Here is an 8,017-nt window from a genome sequence, read left to right as displayed (position 1 = left end):
AGGAATGGCTCATCACCAACAGCTGTCCCCCCTCCATAAAGACCTCGAGATCAGAGGAGGACAAATGGCAAACGTAACTGTGAACCTCAGATCTTCACACTTGAAGTGTGCCTGCCTGTTCTTTCCTAAGCGAAATGACACCTATGGTTGTGCAGAAGTTGCTGTTCCACGTTTCATCCTTCTGGGGAAATGGAGATGTTCTGGACAAGAGACACAACAGTAGTGAGCTTTGTAGCATACCTAGACCTTCGGTTGTCCTGGTACTTTGTGTGTGTGTGTGTGTGTGTGTGTGTGTGTGTGTGTGCGCGTGCACGTGCACACACACCTGTGCATATGAGTGGGGTGGGGTCAGACTTTAAATGAGTACCTGTGTAGCCTACCAAACAGCTGCAGGCATTTTGTCAATGATTTGATTCATATTTTGCACATGCGGAAAGAATGTATGATCACCTGTTTTTCGAGTCTGAACACTTCCACGGAACCCAACTGCCTTTGGTGCCCTACAATAGTGACTCTCATAACTCCGAGGCAGCGTGGAGGTGGGCGTGTGTTGCCAAACCGAAGCCAGTGTAAGCTGCCCTGGACACCCGTCTCTGCTGCTGACATAGCATACCATTTCCTGTGGCCTTTGCTGGTGTGTACTGTTTTACGTGCCCAGTTCGGGTGTAGAAAAATCTCCCTCTACCGGGGAAAAATCTCCCTTATGAAGGACTATATTGGCTCCTTCTTTTTCAGTGTCCTTCACTGTTTTGTTACCTTTTGGGAGAACTCAGGGCCACATCTAGTAATCCAATAAATATTTCACAGCTCGGGGTTTTAAACACTTGAAATTTTAAAATTAAAATTTCTAAATTAGTATTAGGAATTATTATTTTCCTGGAACCCTTGTAAGGAAAAGCATAAACAAAAGTATAAATAAAAAGTATTAGAAAAGTATAAGTAAAAAGAAAATCTACAACCACACCACTTCATGATTACTGTTAATAGTCTAGTGTTCTTTCACTCACGATTTTCCCAGTTTCAGTATTAAAGAGTTTTTTCCTTTGCCTTCAAAATTTTTTACTCATGTTTAATGGCTGAAGTTGTATGGCTGATCTTAGCTTTCTGGGCATGTTTCTGTTCACTTTGCTCCTGTTGAGACTTTTGAGCTGCGCACTCCACTGTGAAGAGGTCCCAGGTGAATGGAGGTTTGCTGTAGGTGTAACATCCATAGCAGATGTTGAAGATTTAGTATTATGTATATATGTAATATAGTATAAAAGCTCATCATTGGGGCCAGCAGGTGGCATGGTAGTTAAGGTGTTGGAATTCCTACTTGGCCAACTGTGGTTTGAGTCCTGGTCCTGGCAGCTTGCTTTCTCCCTCTCTCTCTGGCAAAACTCATGTGAAAAAATAGCAATAATAATAAATAATTCTTTAAAAAACACATCATTAATCATTTTTAACATTGATTATATATGAAATGATATTTTGGATATATTGGGTTAAAATGTATTATTAAAATTAATTTCACTTTTTTTTTCATTTCTGTTTTTATTTTGCCATAGGGTACATGTACTAGCCAGAGAGAAAGAGAAAGAGAGAGAGAGAGAAAATGTGAAGTTACTCCCCAGTGGGCATGGCCACACCACAGTCCTGTCTCCTCCATTCTTCTCTTGGGATTTCGGGCACACACACTCATACACCTAGTGTGTTTTTCAAGCTCCTGGGCCTGGGACTTGAACCACACAGTTGGCCACGTGAGATCCAGAGCCCTTACCTCTGTGCCACCTGCTGTCCTTTCTTTGTGTTTTTAAGTTGCTCCTCACATTTTAAAAATTATATACGTGCCTTGTGTGCACATGGCTCATGTTCTACTTATTAATAGATCATGTGATCCAGACCTTGCTTTTCCCTGGCCCTTGAAGGAAATGGGACGGTAGCAGGCAGGCCTTCCTTGTGCTTTGGGCTCTTAGGGCTTCCATTGCCCTGCATGGGTTGAGGCTTTCCAGGAAGAATTTTAATTGAATTCTCTTCTCCGGCCAGTCGGGGGGTGACCTTTGGCTTTCCTTCTCCTAAGGAGAATGATGGGGGGAGAGGTGAACAGGTCACAGCAGATTCCATCTTATATTTGGGGATAATCAAAGGTATCTGGAAGGGTTCAGACCAGTTTTATCCAACAGGAATATAACATAAACCACAAATATAATCTTAAAATTTCTAATAACCACATTAAAAAAAACTAAACAAAAAAGAAAAATTAACCTTAATAATATACTTTATTGACCCCAGTGTATCTAAAGGACTACTGTTCAATAAGTAACTAATATAAAAATTATTGAGTCAGTAGTCTATATTCGTGTTCTCATACTGTGTTTGAAATCTGATGTGCATTTTTAAAAGTTTATTTATTTTATTTCTTTTTTTGAGAGCGTATGTATGTGTGAGAAAGACAGGTGCCCACGACAGGGTCTCACTGCGATCCCCTCCCCAGCCATCCAGCCAGGCAGGGTTATGGGCGCACATGTGTGAGGACCCTGCGTGTTCCAGTATGACCTGGGATCCGAGCCCTGGCAGGCCATGTGTACAGGCACAGCAGACAGCCTGCTATCACCAGTGCCATTGTAGCGGGGTCTGGTGTGTATGTCGTGCTCACAGCACATCTCAGGTCGAACCTGCCACATTCCAAGCCCCGAGCTGAGTGTGCTGAGCAGCTGCCTCACTGAACACTCCAGACACTTTCAGAGATCTAACAGCTATCGAGAACTGATTTGAAGGCCAACCCTTTCCACGGGGACCCCAAAGGCCCGCATTTCCCTGCCCAGGAAACACATTCATTCCTATTGGTTTAACATAAATGTTAAGAAGCCTATTTTCCTTGAAGAGGAGGTTCAGTACCTCTTTCCAGTTGATGAACTTGTTCATTACAAGGGAGCCATGCACGTGGACCTGGGCAGGTGTCAGAGAAAGTCCTGCCAACACCGGGGTGCGTGTCCTAGGAGCACAAGGTGCTGCATATGAAGATGAAATGTGCTGTCTGAAGGAGACTGGGTGATCAGACTTGAGTGGGCCCTGCCAGGAACTGGGCTGTGATGAAGTCCATGGCTGGGTTTTGAATGCACAGACCAGTTCTGTGCCCTACTAGTTACGTTCATCACCTCAGCTTGCTCGTCTGTAGAACAGGGATGGCAACAATGGCACCATACCCAGCCCCACGAATTGTCATGAGTGTTAAATAATACCATCGATTAAGTGCCACATTGGCACGTTCTGCTGCTCGGTGGGTGCTAGGCTCTCTGCTGTTTCATGAAGGGTTTCTCTAGTGCAGACCATATCTCCCTCCTGTGGAGACTCTTTTTTTTGAGCCATTTTTGCTATAGGGTGCATGTGCTCGCCAGAAAGACAGAGAGACAGCAAGAAATCACCCCCCAGGGGGGATGACCACATCACGATCCCTTCTCCTTCATTCTCCTCTAGGGATCTTGGGCACGCACATGCGTCCAGCGTGAGTGTAAGCCACTGGGTCCGGGACTCAAACTGCAGTCAACTCCATAGAAGGTGCTGCATATGAAGATGAAATGTGCTGTCTGAAGGAGACTGGGTGATCAGACTTGAGTGGGCCCTGCCAGGAACTGGGCTGTGATGAAGTCCATGGCTGGGTTTTGAATGCACAGACCAGTTCTGTGCCCTACTAGTTACGTTCATCACCTCAGCTTGCTCGTCTGTAGAACAGGGATGGCAACAATGGCACCATACCCAGCCCCACGAATTGTCATGAGTGTTAAATAATACCATCGATTAAGTGCCACATTGGCACGTTCTGCTGCTCGGTGGGTGCTAGGCTCTCTGCTGTTTCATGAAGGGTTTCTCTAGTGCAGACCATATCTCCCTCCTGTGGAGACTCTTTTTTTTGAGCCATTTTTGCTATAGGGTGCATGTGCTCGCCAGAAAGACAGAGAGACAGCAAGAAATCACCCCCCAGGGGGGATGACCACATCACGATCCCTTCTCCTTCATTCTCCTCTAGGGATCTTGGGCACGCACATGCGTCCAGCGTGAGTGTAAGCCACTGGGTCCGGGACTCAAACTGCAGTCAACTCCATAGGAGTCCACCAACATAGCCATCACACCAACTGTTGGTCCCACTTTGTGCGGAGACTCTTTTGAGGATCTCAGTCTGTTTTCCTATGGCTGCGGTTCCAACCTAGCTAGCTTTCTTTTCCAGTACTGAATTCTCTGTCTGCTAAGATGTCTTAAACATAGAGGAGGATGAATTCATTTTTACCCCCTACTGGGTAGCCCATAGTGGCTGCTGCAATTTGAATTTCTTTGAGATCATGTTTTATTGTAAAACTTTATGTGTCTTTCCTTGAGACCACATTGTATTGTAGTTCATCATCTAAGTAGTGTTATAAGTTGCCATAAGAAGAGCGACCTACATCAAAACCATACTTTCTACTTTCTTGTTGCTTGTTAGGTGATATGCTTCTTTGGAATCTATTAAATTTTGGAGATTCTGCTGACTAGAATAGAGCTGAAGCCACATATCAGATTCAATATCTAAGAAATGAATTTTGGGACCAGCAGATAATGTAATGGTTATGTTGCTGGACTCCCACATAGCCATCCGCCGTTGGAGTCCCAAACCTGGCAGCTTAAAAATCACACTGGGGGGAAGTGCGAGTATGCCCATGCGTGTATGCCCAAGATCCCGAGAGGAGGGGTTGAGGAATGGCCATCCCCGCTGGGGGAAGTGATTTATTGCTTTCTGTCTCTCTGTCTCTCTCTGTCTCTCCAGTGAACACACGTGCCCTAGCAAAAATCTCTCTTTTTTTTTTTTGGAGAGGTTTTTGCTATAGGGCGGGTGCGCTCGCCAGATAGACAGAGAGAGACATAGAGACAGAAAGCGAGAAATCACCTCCCAGGGGGGATGGTCACGCCGCAATCCCTTCTCCTCCATTCTCCTCTCAGGATCTTGGGCACGCACGCACACGCGCCCGGCATGAGTTTTAAGCCACCGGGTCTGGGACGCAAACTGCGGTCGACTACGTGGGAGTCCAGCGACATAGCCATTACACTAACTGCTGTTTCCCGCAAAAATCTCTCTTTAAAAAAAAAAAGTCTTCTTTTCTACCTTAGTGCAGGATAATTTGATAACCTGTTCTCATACACATGCAGATGCAGGTAGCGTAAGTGTGTTTACTGCTTTATTTCCCAACTTTGAAGTCAGATTGGTGTTGTTAGCGGATGTGCCAGGGTATCCTGTAGCTTGCATTACTCTGGGCACGACCTCGTTCCCGTCTGTATGAACCCCATTCTGAGTAGCAAGTGCTGACAAGTGGCTCATGAGCATTTCCATACATTGTGTGGTCCTCGCTGTGCAAGAGGCAGGGACCTAGAGGTGGACTCCCTTTGTTTTTAGGTGGTTCTTCAGAAGATGGTCGAACTGATTTCACCTATCGTCTCTGTTGGTGGAAAGTCTGAATTTGGCATTTTGCTTACATACCATTATCATTCAGATACGCAGTTCTGGATCAATCTTGGACATCGCCAAGCTTGTTTTTGCTGAAGGTTTTATTTAAAGGAAGACTCTCTCCCTCTTTTCCATTTAAGCAAGTGGTTGGAAAGGTATCATTTCAATTATTAGTTCAGTTTAAGAGACCTAATTTTCCCCATTGCGTAGAGTCTTTGTGTAGAGCTGGGCTAGCTCACGAAGGCCAGCTGGGTTGAAAAGTTGAAGGAGAGAGGACAGAGCGGACAGCTGGCTCCCGGCCGAGGAAGCCCTGGCTGGACCTAAAGCCACGCTGGGTCTGCGTCTCTGCTTTCCTCCCACAGGTCCTTCCCACTCAGTCTCTGTTTCTTCCTTCCCTCTCCTCCCCCTATAAAATTACCAGCTGCAACCTTGTGTTTCCAAGGTTAAGAATAAGGTTTTTAGAGGGTAGCTACAATTGTATAAAATTAAGAAAAAGGCGGGGGGAGGGTGCAGTTCCTGTAATGGATACTGCCAGTCCAACAGGTCCCGCCCCCAAGAGCCTTCTGGGTTTGATTTTATTATTATTATTTTTAAATGGGCATAAGGGATAGCTATTTTTTAAATTGACATAGGGCTGGGGCTAGCAGGTAGCATGGTGGTTAAAGGTGCTGGATACCCACATGGCTGACCGTGGTTCAAGTCCTAGACCTGGCGGCTTGCTTTCTCACTTTCCTCTCTCTCTATCTCTCTCTCACTCTGTCCCTCTCTGGTCAAGTTAAGATAAATAAATAAATAAAATAAAGTTTAATAAAATAATTTTTAAAAATTAACATAGGGCATGCTTGCTCGCTAGAGGGAGGAAGGAAGGGAAGAAGGGGGAGAGAGAGAGAGGGAGGGAGAAAGTGAGAAAGCACCCCCCACAGGGCAGATAGTCACTCCTCAATCCCTTCTCCTCCATTCTCCTCTCAAAATTTTGGGCACATATGCACATATTCTCAGCATGTTTTTTAATCTTCCAAGTCCAGGATTCAAACCATGCCGTTTTCTTTTTGTTGTTGTTGTTGTTGTTTTAGAATTTTGTTATAGGGCGTATATGCTCACGGAGAGAGACAGAGACAGACAGAGAGACAGAAAGTGAGAAATCACCCCCAGGGGGTATGGCCATGCTCCAATTCCTTCTCCTCCATTCTCCTCTCAGGATCTTAGATACACACATGCGCCCAACTTAAGTTTTTTAAGTCACAGGGTCCAGGACTCGAACTGCAGTCAACTACATGGGAATCCAGCAACATAACCATTATGACATCTGCTGGTCCTGAGATAGGTGTTTTTTAACAGGGTCTCACTGTGTCATGATCCTCCTGACCTAATGTCTCAGTTAGCTAGGATTATAGGTGTACCCAACCATGCCCCATGTGTTCAGATTGGCTTGGGAACGGAACCTGGGCCTGCCCTGCTGTTCCAGCTTCCCAGGTGCTGGTGCTGACTGCATCACTGTGGCTGTGCCTGTGTTTGACATTACATGACATTAGTAACTGACACTCCTTTCATTTACACCAATGGGAGACAGTCGAGTAAAACAGACCCATTCACATCCCATCAGCCTCTTACTGGCCGTGTGCCTTGGCTAAGCTGCTTAACTTAGTCGTCATTGTCTTTGAAAGCAGCTTTATGTGGCCTCACGAAAGAGTCTACAGTTTGCTGCATTTTTGGGGAACACTGTTAAAAATCTAAATTTCACAGATCTTTTCTCTGGTACTTGACTATATACTAATATGAAAATGTCAGTGTACGTGACTTTTACCTACCAGTCAACTGTGTTATCTGTCCTCCTCAAGGTCCACATACAGATGTGAGAAATGTGCTGGGGAATATGAGGGGTGACACCTGAGGCATGTGAGAGAGACAAGGAGGAGGAAGAACGCTCTGGGAGCAGTGTTAGCCACAGAGAAACCACGTCTGTGTGAGCATGGACACGGTGGAGAGAAAACAGAAAAGGTGTGGACAGAGTGCTGAAGCGGAAAGGAACCTTTGAGCATGCTCAGTCCAGCCCTTTTCCTCCAACATGAAGTCATGGGGCCCCAGGAGGTGCTCTTGGCGCCTGCCTCCCTTTCTTCCTTCCTTTCTACTTTCCTTCCTTCCTTCCTTCCTTCCTTCCTTCTTTCTTTCCTTCCTTCCTTCCTTGCTTCCTTCCTTCCTGGACCTGGACAGTCGTCTGCAAGCACAGGCCTACGAGGATGGACAATGTGTATGGCCCTGCCCTGCCCAACTCACAGCACAGCTGGTACAGCTGAGATTAAACCACATCAAGGACTTCGGTTTTGTTCTTACTTTGTTTTGCCTTTTTTCCTGCTAAGTCACTGCCTCCCTCTATCCCAGATACGAATCGTGCTGGCACTTAGACTAGTTTTGTTTTATGTCTGCACCTGTGCGGTTTGGTTATTGTTAGATTAAGAAAATAGAGTAGTATGAACCAGCAGGTGGCATAATGGCTACATCGCGGGACTCTCACAGTTGACCTCAGTTCAAGTCCAGGACCCAGCGGCTTAAAACTCTCAGCAGGGA

The 8,017-nt window shown here is 45.7% G+C and overlaps 1 protein-coding gene across 1 annotated transcript in view; it reads left to right on the top strand.

Annotated features, from left to right (window-relative positions):
- The window catches only part of TACC2 (transforming acidic coiled-coil containing protein 2), a 239,069-nt gene that overhangs the window by 56,663 nt on the left and 174,389 nt on the right, over nucleotides 1–8,017 (top strand). The gene's annotated exons all lie outside the window — the stretch shown is intronic.

The sequence above is a fragment of the Tupaia chinensis genome, unplaced genomic scaffold (genome assembly GCF_000334495.1).
Source record: "Tupaia chinensis unplaced genomic scaffold, TupChi_1.0 Scaffold000113_1, whole genome shotgun sequence".
NCBI lineage: Eukaryota > Metazoa > Chordata > Mammalia > Scandentia > Tupaiidae > Tupaia > Tupaia belangeri.
Note: the sequence above shows the minus strand (reverse complement) of the source record. Positions and strands in the feature narration are given on the sequence as shown.